Below are 14,100 nucleotides of genomic sequence, written 5' to 3' on the forward strand. Positions count from 1 at the left end.
CTCTATTTTAGCAAGCCGCTTCGTTCCAGACTTTCCGTAATCTGGTACTCGTTTTTAATTAGTAAATTGCATTAAAAACAATGATCCTGCCGCCCTGCCAGGGACTGAGCCTGAACTGTGTTGACATGTGATTCTGATTTAGCTTCTGAGCAGGAGGTTTTACACCTCCATCGTTTTATCTGCAGCACTTGGTGTTCCTTTGAAAGTCTAGGCGGTGGAAATGCGGCTGATGAGATTAATGGGACAAGTAAACCCGGTAAGAACCAAGAGTTAAAAAAAACCCAAACCCACCAGAACACGGGGAAAAGCTCCCCGCTGTGTCATATTAGAACTATCAGCTTTAATTCCTTTATTAATAAGTATGAAAATAATTCCTAGCTTATTGCCCCTGGGTTCCAAATCTTTTTGATGACAGATGGTTCATAAGTAGGGAATGAAAAAATATGCCCAGCAGTGTTAAATTTGACACCATTATGCTCCCCAGTGATTTGTCGTGTCATTGTCTTACATTATCAGGATGATCATAGGTTTCGAAAAATTAAATAGTAGTAACGTAAAGGATTATACCTAAATTCATTAGCCCAGGATCTTAAAACTGTCTCACTTGTCCTTTAATGCAGACTATGGGAAAGATTTGTTAGGCCTCTTTCCCATGCCTCCCTCCAAAAAATCAGTATTTCAGGAAAATAACATGAAGTCATGTTTGGTTTTCATTTACTCATGCTAACATGGGAGAAAAGGAAGAGACCCACGGAACTGTTCAAACAGACTTTAAGGCTACATCCTTTAGAATTATTTTTTAGTAATTTCTCTCTGTCATAATGAAAATTTTCTGAGGAACCAACCCTGATTGGTTTTGCTGATGTTAATTAAAACCAGTAAACAGTAAGAACTTTTTTTTTCTTTTACAATGATATGCAAAATTTTTGCATTTTTTAACTATTGTGAAACTAACAGAACTAATAAACTAAATTGGTTTAAACCTGATTACACATTCAGTCAGTTTTGGATGTGTCTTTGCGGTATACACAGAGAACACGACTTTGGAGTAATTTAGCTTCTGCTGTACTTTACACAGTAGGGATGCCTTAGTAGAGTTTGACTTCCCCTCTTCTGGTAATTTTAGTTGCCTAACTTCTTCTTAACATAAACTTGTGCAATACTCTTGCATTTTGGCTTTTTAGGCCTCTTATTTTCTCCCATAACCTTCATAAAATTTCACAGAACAAAAAAACCCCAAACCAGCCAACTCCTTTCTTCACTGGTGATTGTAGGCAACGTGGTTCATGGAACCGAGTTGAAAATACAGATTTCCCAAAGTTAGTAAACCAGAGACTGGCATAAAAAATGAGAAGATCTTGTGATAAGAAAGAAAAACAAACACAAACCACCACAATAAGCTTTGGACTAGCCAGGTCAAGGAAAGACGAGATGCAGATGAACACCCATGTAAACTGATTGACATGAGAACACAGTTCAGAAATTTCAGCTGAGTTCAGCTCTGGTCATCATCAGGTAAAAACCTGATGGTTCTTCAGCCTTGCAAGAGAATGAGAAAACTGTATGGGCATGTGGATAGAGGAGAAAAGGGTGGAAAGAGACTTGATATAAATGCATGCCCACTGTAAATCATTTCCTTGTGGAGTAGAGTGGAAGAAAGTAATTCACAGGCTTTTAAAAAATCAGAATTAAATGGTATTTAAATCATCAAAACATCACCTCACCAGCTAATCCTAGAGGTGCTCACGTTTTCACCTGCAATTTCCTGCAGACACCTCAAGTTCTGGCACACGTGGGGACACCTCAGCCTGGTCTCTGCTGAGCACTGTCACCATGTAACTCCACCAGCCTCCCCAACAAAGGTATTTCTCACTTTTTTTCTCTTGAACATTCCCATCGTGTCTTGCTGAATCTCCCGGGGGAAGTATGATGCTGCTTTCTTTTTACTTTCCTGCTCACTTGCCAAGGGTGAGGCTGTGGGAATTCCTACCCACATCCTTCACTTCTGAGGCTGGTCTTCCTCGTCTCACGAATTTCAGACAGACAAAGTAAATGAAAGTTTTGAGCCCAGAGATTTAACAAACATGCAGAGAGACATTCCCTCAAATAGCCTGCAGCCTCGGGCATCCTTCTGTGATGTGGAAACTGTGGTAAGAGTTGAGAATGGGAAGCATCAGGCCCCATTTATAAAAGGAAGTGCTGTTGATTTTGCCTACTGTAAATATTTGTACACAGCAAACGCTTAAATCCTTAGAACCGCCACACATACAGAAACGATGGCTTAATATATGCAGTGGTAGGCACCCATACACCACCCCCTCTCTGCCTTAATTTAGTTCACAAAATTTCCAACATGTAAGTTTAAAAGTCTGATCTGTCTGTCTGTTTATAGTGCTATAGTAAGGACTTTATCCAGGGCTTTTTAAAAAATAATACTGTCAATAGCAAAGCTGATAAAGAAATCATTAGTACTGACCTAGCTAGCCCCTTTAAAGAAATACCTATTATCTTTTCACTGGAAAATAATATTTTTATGATAATTTTGAAGGTGCCAGCAGGAACAGAGCAGTCATAATGTAAACCCTAGAGCTGTCTGGTGTTGCTGTTTCACAGGGTAAGGAAAGCAGAAGGTCTTACATTACAATTGGTGTCGACTGACTTAGGAAATGGCCCTCAGGCGTTGTTTTAATTCCTACGGATTCCTCTCCCGTTGCAGATTTAAATTGCATACTCACAGAGTAAAAGTTTATCCTGATAACATTGTCCTAATAACTTTTTGTCGACCCATCTCTGCGTCTTGCAGCTGACATCAAAAAGTTTTAAAGACAGCTGAGGTGGCACCGAGCGACCCTGACATTTCTGCTGTGCCAAACCGCATTTAAATATCCCTCGGATGCCTGAGAATTTCCAACACACCAGGCAGAGACCTTTGGTCCCCTTTTTTGTTAAGATTTAAATGATTTGCCCAAAAAAAAACCAAAAAGGCAAATGATCTGGGAGCTTTTCTTCTGCTGCATTTATCAATTGTCCTGACTGCAGGTAATCTAGGAGAGAGCAGATGCTGGCGCTGGGAGCATTAGGCAGAGCGACAATGGAACCATTAATAGGGAGGAGCGTCTGAGTGCTGGGGCTTATCCAAAGTGGCCACTGTCACATGTCCACTTTAACTTTCCAGAACAGGTTTATTTTTAGTCATGAGAATTGTAGGAAGATAAAATGGATGTAAAGGCGAAGTGCATTACGATTACATCAGCTTTGGGGATGAAGTTGTGACTCAGTATGTGCGTCGGAAAGGTCAGCTCCTACTCTCATTTGTCTCTGTGCAGCTCTTCTGGAGCTGATGAACTGTGTAGGTGTTACACGAGAATATCACCTCGAGAGTTTAATAATCATATATGACTATGTGAATCTGAAAATGGTATTTAATCTGACAGTTTGTAAACCTGGCATGATACACTTGTTCTTCATGCTTATACTTTAAAAATACCTTCCCACACCGCTTCACATGAACTATTAACTCAGACTTTATTTATTTCCCCAAGACAATATCTTAGTCACATCTCAGAGAAGTGCCGGATTAGAATTAGGTAATATGCCTGAGGTATATATGTAAAAAAATAAGTATTCTGTTAAAGAACAATGGTATCGATCTTCTGTACCAAATATCCCCTTCACCTAACCAGGACGTGCGGTCTTTATCTATTAAGATGCAACTTGTGCCATTCACAGTGTTGTAACAAGGACATTTGACGTCAAACAAAGATCAGTGAATAACTTCCTAAGAGCTGCACCTTCTGCTGAACGGAGAAATGTGACGCTTGGAAAAGTTGCTTTGTGGTTGGCTTTTGGTTTGTGGGTTTTTGGGTTTGTTTTGTTTTGTTTTGTTTTTAAATATCAGGATCCAAATGAAGACACAATATTAACAAGAAAATAGAATTGTAAGAGTTTACCTCAGTTCACGACCTTGTGAATCTGCCTTGCTGTATGATGAAGCTCACACACAATTTTATCAGTTAAGCATTAACCACCTCTGTTGACTCTAAGTGATTGGCTTAAGACTTCTGGAGACAGCATAAGCTAAAAAAAGCCTCAATTAAGACTAGAGTGGAAAAGAAAAAAAACTCCCAAACTGATATATCTCATTTTGTGGAGAAGATGATAAAGAACATGCAAAGAATTTTTTCTTATATAAATAGTTCTGCTGTTTTTAAAAGGATTGAATGAATCTTCCAAGATGAAACTTCCAACAATTACCAGTTTTCACTTAGCCGTGTTGCCATCTCTTGACAACAGTACAGGTCAAGAAGCCAAGACCATAAGAAATCAATTAAAATCAGAAGGTGAGTTAAGCATAGATGCCACAGCTGATGCAGCTTCAGAAAAGGAAGAGATTTCAACCCATTCTAGTTAGTCTGACTGTTGTCCTGCAACGTGTGGCATTAATATGGAGATACATAACAGGTAACACTGTTCATACATTCCAAGGTGAAATGAAGAACCTGCCAATAAAAAAAGAACACTGTATGGGAAACATGGAAGATACGAAAAATCCAGCAGCTGTAAGGCATAAAAAGATCCAAATGTTCTTGATCCAAATGGCTCTGAATCTTTGACTTTAGGTCTTCACGAGTACTTCCACCTGTGAGAGATGCCACTCCCAAGGACACTTCAGACCCTTCTTGACAGAATTACAAAAGCCATTATCTCTCAGAAGATGCTCAATTGTGCTTCAGCTGAGATTGCTTCCTGTAGGCACGATGCTGGAGCAACAGAGCAGAAGGGTGAAAAAGGAGCTGACATCATGAATGATGAAGTCAGGGGACAAAAAAATAGAAATTCATGAATCGTGGCTTATCTCAAACCAGACAAAGGTCTCGCTCTTGCAAGAAGGCCCTGGGCAGTTAACGCTGGCACCGTGCTCTTCCATCAGACAAAGGTATTGCAACTGCTTCTAATCCTATTGCTTTTAAAAAGAACAGTCGCCGTGCCTGCACACAGATTCCACATACAAACCAAAACCAACATACAAAATGTGATGACATCCAGGGCTCTTTACCCTGTAACGTCAGGAAGAGAAACGCTGAGGTCAAGGAAGGAAACGAATCAAAAAATGCAGGAGGTTCTGCTGCTTTCTGGTCTATCTCCCTTAGCAGTCAGCCACGTTCCAGGGGCTGCCCTGCCATCTAGACTGACCTAGCGGTTTTATATTGTAATTTCATGCTTCTTTTAAAGCTTGTTAGACCGTGAGAAAACAATAAAATTTCCCTGTGAGCAATGTGGATAGTTGTAGTTTTTGTAGATGCTATTAATAGCATCATAAGCTGATGAACGCCAATTACTTTCAGGTAGGTTTAGTTTCTTCCTGACCGTAAGATAGATCCATTAGAGCCTTAAATAGCTTATTCTGGGGATGAAGCGCAACCTCTTCATTTAGATTCTCTCTGAATGACTATGGTAGCCTCGCACAGTAATTAGGTATGTGATGATGCTGAGCACTGAAGCAATGCCTAACTTCAGGAACATTCTAAAATCCATGGCTACTCCACAAGGCACTTAATAATATTCTTAACTTCAACAGCCCTAAATCCTGTTGAACTTCACAGACAAACATTTGCATATGTTCCTTGCTAATTTGGCACCTAAAAGAAATGGAAACGACCTGAAAAGCAGAGAGTGGTGGGACTGCCAGTTATTTACAATTATTTTTTCTTACTTGTTGTAAGTAGATTCATTTTTTAATCCTGTTAATGTGCTCTTTGCTTCTTTCTGCTTAACATGTATTGTCTGCATTCTGATATTCACTTATTCATGTTTTATCTCATACTACATGAGGGACTTCCAGATCAAGTGCTCTTTTTGCTTTTTGTTTAACACAAAAGCGAGTAAATCAGCAGCCTTTCCACAGACACACAGGTAACTCCAATTCAGCATTCAGGACAGAGATTTCATTCCAGCTCACCCTTCCCCTCTTTTGATGCTTTGATAAAAATTCAGAATAGGGAAAGATAATACCAGTGCAAAGCTCCCAGTAGTATACAGTTTCCACTTTAAAACAGATGGAGGAATTCAATGTCTCTTTAGATTTATTTCTTTACTAATAAACATGTGCGTAAATGTAGATTTTAGTAGTTTCCTGGCATCAATTTGTTGTGTTCATCTTCAGGCATCTCAACATCAGAGCTAAAGAATAATCAACTCCTAGAGGCACAGTTTAGGTAAAATAGGTGATATGTAGTCTATGTACCTAAATAATTATGTGTTTATTCCTTTAAAAAAGGGGAAGGATGACAGGGCTTCATCTCTTTGTCCAACACTCACGTGAAACAAGCTCTAGAGAAGAACGCAGGAGCTGAGTGCTAGTTTTAAATAACAGCTCCAAGCAGTTGGCTTTGTCTCCTAATACAAGTTCGCCTGAGAATTGCTTGGGGAAATCTGGAAATCTTTTAGAACACTGATTGGTATAGAAAGTATATTACGATTCTGTAAGAAGTGTATCATTAAGCAGGGTGGCACATCAGCTGGAGGTGCAGAGTATGGGAGTTGTCGCACTGGAGGTTAGAACAGGGACACCGTTTTTCTGGCAGGAAACGTGATTTTCCAAGCGAGGGTACCTCTGTACTGGAGAGACGAGTGCCACCTGCTGAGCGGCCAACAAAATAGGGAATGGCACAAGGCGAGAATTACTGTCTTCTGCATTCCCTCACTCTTCCTGGAGAGCGAAAGCTAAACGTTTCCATCTGAAATGGCAGTCATTTTTTGTACCTGTTGGTATTTTGTTGCAAGTCAAGGGGCAAATTTATAAAGAACCTATTAAAAAATTTATAAAGATCTATTAAAAAGAGGTCATTATAGTTGATCTTATGATCTATATGCATCTTATACCTCCTTCACTACTCAGGGTATCTGAAAATCTCAGCTGATGACTCTCTGGAGTCAAGCTCTGTCCTTGGTTTCCAGGAAACACAGGTTTTTTTGTTGTAGTAACTTGTCCCAACAGCTATTCAGTTCTGGTGCTACATTACACGGGGGCACTATCATTCTGACAGATCAGAGACACCCTCTAACATACCATTTTCTTCCCTTCTTTGCACCCTTCCCCCTATGGTAACATATTTTCTATTCCTGTTTTCCATATTTAGATATAAAATACAAGCTCTACAGAAGAGGCATCCTTCACAAACAGTCCCAGCGTAAATAAATCCGTATATACTTGTTTCAGTCTCATTTTCCACTAAATAGAAAAATTAAAACATACAAGTATCTGTGAAACTATTAAAATGTTTCATACTCTAGAAGGAGAGAAAATCGTCTCTCCCATTCAGACAACTAAAAACACTGCAGTGAACTGAAAAATGAACTGCATTGCCAATAAACAGTAAGTAAAGCCAAATTTGTTTGTTACAGTAATAAGTTGCAGCCATTGCGGACAGGTAGTAAATTCTTTAGGACTACAGAAAAAAATGTTTAAAGTTGCAGGGAAAACTAGAAACTTTATTTCCAGGTTTTCCAGTGTTTCATGCCAGGTGAGATTTTTGCTGAGGTTTTTGAAACTGAAATCAGACAGATTAGACAGAAGTTTTACTACAACCTGATACAAGATCATATTTCTAAGAACCACACTCAGAGATTATTGCTACGAGACCTGGAGCAGAAGACTAGAAAAGCTGCCAACTAAAGGCCTAGAACATAAAGAAACGAATACACAACAATTAAACCATCATAAGGTTAATCAAGTTTTGTGCCCTTGAATACACTGGGTTCTTCTACCACAGGAAACATCAGCTTCTTGTTTACGTGTAAATTCTCTCAAGAATAAAGCCATTCCCGTTCAAGGAAAGGAAATAAACTTAAGGGCTAGATCAGCCAGAAGTGCTTCCTGCGTTCAAGGTGCCAAAACAAAACAAGGGAACAATGTGAAAATACAATAATGGAACACCTGAAAGTTTAATCAACGTTTTCTCCCCTTTTGTTTTAAGTTCAAACTTCCAAAGGACTGATTCCAGAGGACTCACTGTCAAATCCTGGAGCCAGAAAATCTGCCTCTCTCTTTAATTCCATTGTTTTGACTGCAAACAATCAGCTTGCCAGCATGCAATTTCTTTAAGTGAAGGAAATTCAGGAACCAAACGTAAACTGGCCAGGGATGCTTTTGCTGCCAGCAGAAGAACTAAGTGCCTTCTCAGCAACAGCAAACAAGAAAGTAGTTAAAAAATACATGAGGCTTCCCTTCAAAACAGCCATTATCTTTTTCTCAATCTGTTCTCAATGAAGAGTTGAAGTTTGTCGTCCTGCCTTTTAGACTCTCTACCATTTGTGAAAGTTTCATGAAGATCAGTCTGTCAAAGTATCTTGCTTTTGTCCATAGGTCAAATCTGTTCTGAATAATGAAAAGCCTGAGATAACCCAGCCTGAACTAAGCAGCATCATCCCCGCGATAGGAATAGGGCTGTTATTGCCGGAAGGACAGTCAGCAGCTCACACATTTGGCTCTTTCATAATTTTAAATGCTTTGAACAGGTATTTAGTTTCTAAATGCTTATGAGATACTCCCCCCTGGAAATCCCTTCCGTATTTTGGTACCACTGGGGCTGAACGCTGCCCTGTGCAAATACTCACCTCAGGGTACGAGGGGACTGAGAACTGCAGCCTGCTGTGTGCCAGAGTGGCTCCCGTGTGTGTGTAATAGCACAGAGGAACTTCCAGGCAAGGAGCATCTGCTCGCTCACCTACTCTGAATTATACATACAAGATACACAGGTAGCAATAAAAACAGGCATTTGATATCCTCCAACTAACACAGCGTGGTGGGATCGCTACTCAGCCTGGGAGCTGCACAGGAAGAAAAGAGACAATGCATGATTCATATTCCAACCTACCCCACTTTTGGTTTTTAAAAATATTCATAGTGGCAAAAAATATTTTCTCACATAATATATATTGCAAAATAATATAAGCTGTTAGAAAGAACTGTTAGTTTTCTAGTAGGATTTCTAGTTGAATTTCTACTTGATGTTACTTAGAACTAGAGATCTTGACAATTACAGGAGGGCTGGATGGAAAGGGAGAGGAAGAACCCAAAGTAATCCTCCTGTCATGAGAGTCTGTTGGAGAAGAAAGGCATCTGCGGTCAGTGAGCTGAAGCCACAGAGGTATTCCGTTGTGCACACACGGTAATTAAAGATTAAATGTTGCACGCGGTGCTGAGAGGTTTGAGATGGAGCAGCACTAGTGCAGCCAGCCTGGGTGCTGCAGGTCAGAAGGCTCCAGCCTTGCCAGAATGCACCCAATTCCGCAGGAATTCGCACCTATGCACAGGTTAACTTACAGCAGAGAACCTCTCCAATGGATTTGTTTCAGGTTTATGAAATGTAGCACTTTGCCATTCTTTGTGTCGCAAGTTTAAATTTCCTAGGATTCACCGAGAAGCAGGACTACACAGGAAAACTTCTGCAGCCTCTGGAGATCAAGGACTGACATTGTAAGACAGTTTTAATTTACAAAATCTCTACCAACTCAAAAGATACCGAGCTTTCAAAAAGTAAAATGTTCAGGAGCAATGGGTGGTACTCGCCAATAGGCACTGAACACCCAACCCGTGCCTGTGCAGGCAGGAGATCACAGCCATTAAAAGAGAAGGCAAAAATGGACTGAAGGTAACTTTATTCCAAAATATGTACAATTTACAGGACAAAGTGTTTCATTTGTGAACAAAACGTTTCAATACTTGAGAATAACTTACTAGTAGCTTTATGTAACATACCAGTTTCCAACAGAGGGAAATATGAGACAGTATTTTGGCACAAGGTTTTCTCTGCATGCATTAATACACTTAAAAGTTTCACAATGACTAGGACAACATTCCTTCTTTGGGATTGTCACTTGTAAAATATGTCTAAGAAACAAACGCTTGCTTTTGTCTGCTCCTTGCAAGCTTACTGGCTTAAACAGCAAAAATTAAACACGGACATCCTTTGAAAACTAAATTTGTCCACTAGATCAAAATCCCACCAGCGATGAGAAGAAACATATTTTAAGGACATTTCTCAGCCTTATTAACTCACACATTCTTTGGGAAAGACTCATCCATGAGATTTATTACTCATACATTCCAAATAATTACAAGTTTAAATTAGATCATAATCACGTGCTGAACTCTGTAAGCTGAAAAAATATATGGCTATCTTTCATAGCTGGCTTTCTCATAGATGCGCTTGCAAATACCTGTAGACAGAAGTACTGTCAATGGAGCCCTGCATGCAGGTGCCTGAAGTGTGGACGTAAAGCCTTAGTTGTTGTGAAATGCAGGTTCATATCATCACAAGTCATCTATTATATTCCATTGCCTGTTACTTCGACGATGCTGCTGTCAAGCCAGTGTATGAAAAAGAATCAGCAGTAAAGGGCTTCTGTTACTTAACTCAGCAGTTCCTCCAGGAGTTTCCACTGTTTCAGGCTGTCTGACTGCATTTTCAGTGAAGCAGAAGAGTCACGCACACGAATGAACATACCCTCAGCCCAACTGCAAGGCAATGCAGAGCTGAACGACGCAGATCCTTGGTTCTGGTTCATTGCACAGCAATGACATTTTAAACAACAAAAGTCACTCACGTTCTGAGCAGCAAATCCTTCCAGCACATGTTTAAATTCACATCAGCTGATATAAAAAAAAAACCCAACAACAAAAGAAACAGAAGATGGACGTTTGCACCATGCATTGAAGCTTGCTACCACTGACCAACCCTGTCCTCATAGTGTTCATATAAAGTTATTAGTGGAAATCTGTTTACACCAGGCCTATGCCACTAGGAACACAAGCACAGCAGCACCTTAAACCAAACATGAATGAACAAGCTTGCAAGGCCCAAAACGTTAATAACATTTTGGTGTGAACGTATTTGGAACAGTAAATTGTACATTAAGATCATGTTTAAAAAACCAACCCATCAGAAATAGATTAAAGCAAAGGAAGCTGTACAACCTTAACGATAAAGGCAAGTACATTTGGTTCATCTCTGAGCTGTCATTTCAGTAACACATGCTTTTGCAAGCTGAGCACCCGATGGTGATTCAGTATGTATCGTATTAGTCCTGTTGACTTACATCTGAAAGCCTACTAAAAAACCAAGATCTCAACGCTGCCAACACATCTCTACCCAGCCTCACAGAAAAATCAACTCAGATCTAAGCACGTGAGCCTGTGCTGGCCGGACAAGGATTTAAAACAGTCATCTTCCTTTGTTCCGTTGCCTCTACACAATCAAGGTCCGTATGACTAACAGGGAAATCCAGCCTTTTGTTTTCAACAGAAAAAAATGACTGGGTGGCTTAGAATTAAAATTTGTAAGGAGCGTTAGTTACAGACATGAAGGTACAGACACTGAACTGTTCAAAACTAGACGAGGTCTCACAAGGGTTGTTTTACAGCTGTTTCATTTACAGCTGCAAGTATTTTTTTTTCTTTAAGATATCATATCCTTTGGGAAGTGAAATGGTTTTTGACACAAGCAGCTTTGCACAGCTAAGAATACGTAGTGTGGCAAACTCTGACTTTAAACTACCAGTTTCTCCAGGCTGACATGAGGAGTTGGGGGAGGATTCCCTCCCTACCCAGAGCAGAAAGGAATATTTACAAGCATGTTAGTGGAAACAGATGCAAATGAAGCCAAAAGTAGAAGAAACCTACATCTACTGTCACACGAACTGTTAACACTCTGACAAACGTGGAAGGCAACAAGACAGGTCTCTCATTTTTCAGCTGGTTTGTGCTTATGTTCTCATAGAACGCGTGTCCCAAATTTGCTGTTTCATTTGTTTGATTTTTTTATATACCGGAAGAAAAAGCTCCAGCAAAACTACTAATTCAGTTTTAGATTAGCATTACACAGGCAACCAGATCAAGATCCAGCAATTGCAGTGTAACAGAATTAAGCAGGAAACACAAAGGGTAAGTACAAGTAACGTTAGCATCACTTCCAGATAAAAATCTGTGCTAAGAGACTACGAGGAATCTGATGTTAATTTTGTACAGTAGTTCCAATGGCAGTAGAGGATACAAAAGAGAATAAGCAAAGTAAGAAGTCACTGCTGACCAATACTTACAATAGAGACACTGCCTTGAAAATCAGAGACAAACTGCAGAGAAAGGGAGATAAGTATCACTTTAGTACTACCAAGAAATAGTTCTGATTGAAGTTTATTTTAAAGAACTTGTTCAATTTGAAGAATGAGCAGCATTCAGCAACAAATTTCAGATCAGGTTTCATTAGGTTTACTGCCAGATTCAGCAAACTGTGAGGTCTGGTTGCAGTCTTCACATTTTCACAAAAATACTTAATAAATCCAAACAAAGTGACAAAGGACCCAAACCTGGTTTCTGACTTTTATGAATAACTTATGGAGAACCAAATTTGTGAAGAAAGAAGCTAATTTTGGTGAGAATGAGCCACCTCGCTAAGACAATGCAGATGCATTTAACGATTTCTTAACACTGCACTTTCAATTAATAATTTCATGTTGTAGTACTGTGTTCACCTAATTAAAGTTCAAACTATTTTAAACCTACGGGATGAGGGAAGGGAATGCTATTTGCATGTTCTAATAAAACACACAAAGCTCATAAATACTTCTAATTACAAAGTACAAGGAATGATTAACGATTGCATTGTAAGATTGTGTCCACACAAACCTTAGGTTTTTTCTGATAGTCTCTGATGTTACGAGCTTTGGCTGGCACCATAAGAGCATGGCAATTCTCATTCTAATTTGTAGTTTCACAAGTTCTTGAAATGCCTCCTGGTCTCTCGGATGGCTACGATTCAAAGCCTTCTGCAATTCTGCTCCTCATCACCTAAGATTCCTCGCTTGCAGAAAAAAGACTGATTTTCTAAATTCAGAGGTAATGAACAGTTTCTCATTTCTGCTTTCTGCAGCTGTGGAAAATGCAGTTTTTCCCCAAACAGTCAGAGTCCTTTAAAGTATTCCTCTAGGAACCAGATCTTAGTAACTGCTTCTGTTTCATGTGTTGATACAAAATCACAGAATCACATGGGGTTGGAAGGGACCTCTAGAGATCATCCAGTCCAACCCCCGATGGACAGCTTGCTCATGGAAAACACAGAAGCCTATGTATGAAGAAATGTTATCTGGTATTTCAGCCAGGGAGAAGAAAGGAGAAGAAAAAACACTTAAAAACCTGATGATGCAACACTACCAGAAAAATACTACAGTAGAATAAATTAACCTGGTTTTGTCATTTATCTTATTTCTCAATTACAAAGTAGGTAGGTAAATACGATTCAGTTATATCTTCAGCAGAAGTAGAATTATAAGCAATGCCTTCCTTTTTTCAATATATCCCACCTTTAATATCAGAACTCAAGACACTGTGAAACCTGGGGGGGCTTTCCCCAAAGCAAAATTACTGTAGTCCTGGGGGAAACCGCAAGATTCCTTTCTGCAGTTTCTTCGGCCAAAGACTGGAAGTGCATGAACTTGCACCAAGAAAGGCTGAAAAACTCAGCAGGCAACATAGCTGTGGCTTCAGGAGTTTTTCATGAGGAAAATAAGAATTTTATATTCATATTTCACGCTTACCATATTAGCGTGTTGACTATGGTAATTTAAAGAGGGGTAAGAAGAGACAAAAGAAACGAAAGGTATTGCTCATTTTCAACAAACCACGCTGGCTGCAAGGGATGAGTAACAACTCCCACATCTTTGAGTTGAGGATATGAAGCACAAAGCGTAGCGAGTCTTCAGAAACTAAGGCTTGGACATACATTTACTGATGGGCTGCCCAGTAAATACGCAGCCAATACCTCTCCTCTCACAATGGAGGAGTAAAGTCTGTTACAGGCCCAGGAACTTTGGACACAAAGAGGTTTCTCTTTTCATTTAAGGTAACAGAAACAAAAACCTGGCCAGCACAAAGCCAGAGGCCTACATTTTGCAGGTATTACAATAAGAGATAAAAATTAGTTAAGGCCAAATTCCAACATACATTCACAACTGGCTTTTGTTTTTTTTCATGCAAATAAAAAACCACTGCAAACAACGGTATGAGGGGCAAGATGAACAGCAAAAAAATTTCTAAGAGGTCAT

The sequence above is a fragment of the Numenius arquata genome, chromosome 13 (genome assembly GCF_964106895.1).
Source record: "Numenius arquata chromosome 13, bNumArq3.hap1.1, whole genome shotgun sequence".
Taxonomy (NCBI): domain Eukaryota; kingdom Metazoa; phylum Chordata; class Aves; order Charadriiformes; family Scolopacidae; genus Numenius; species Numenius arquata.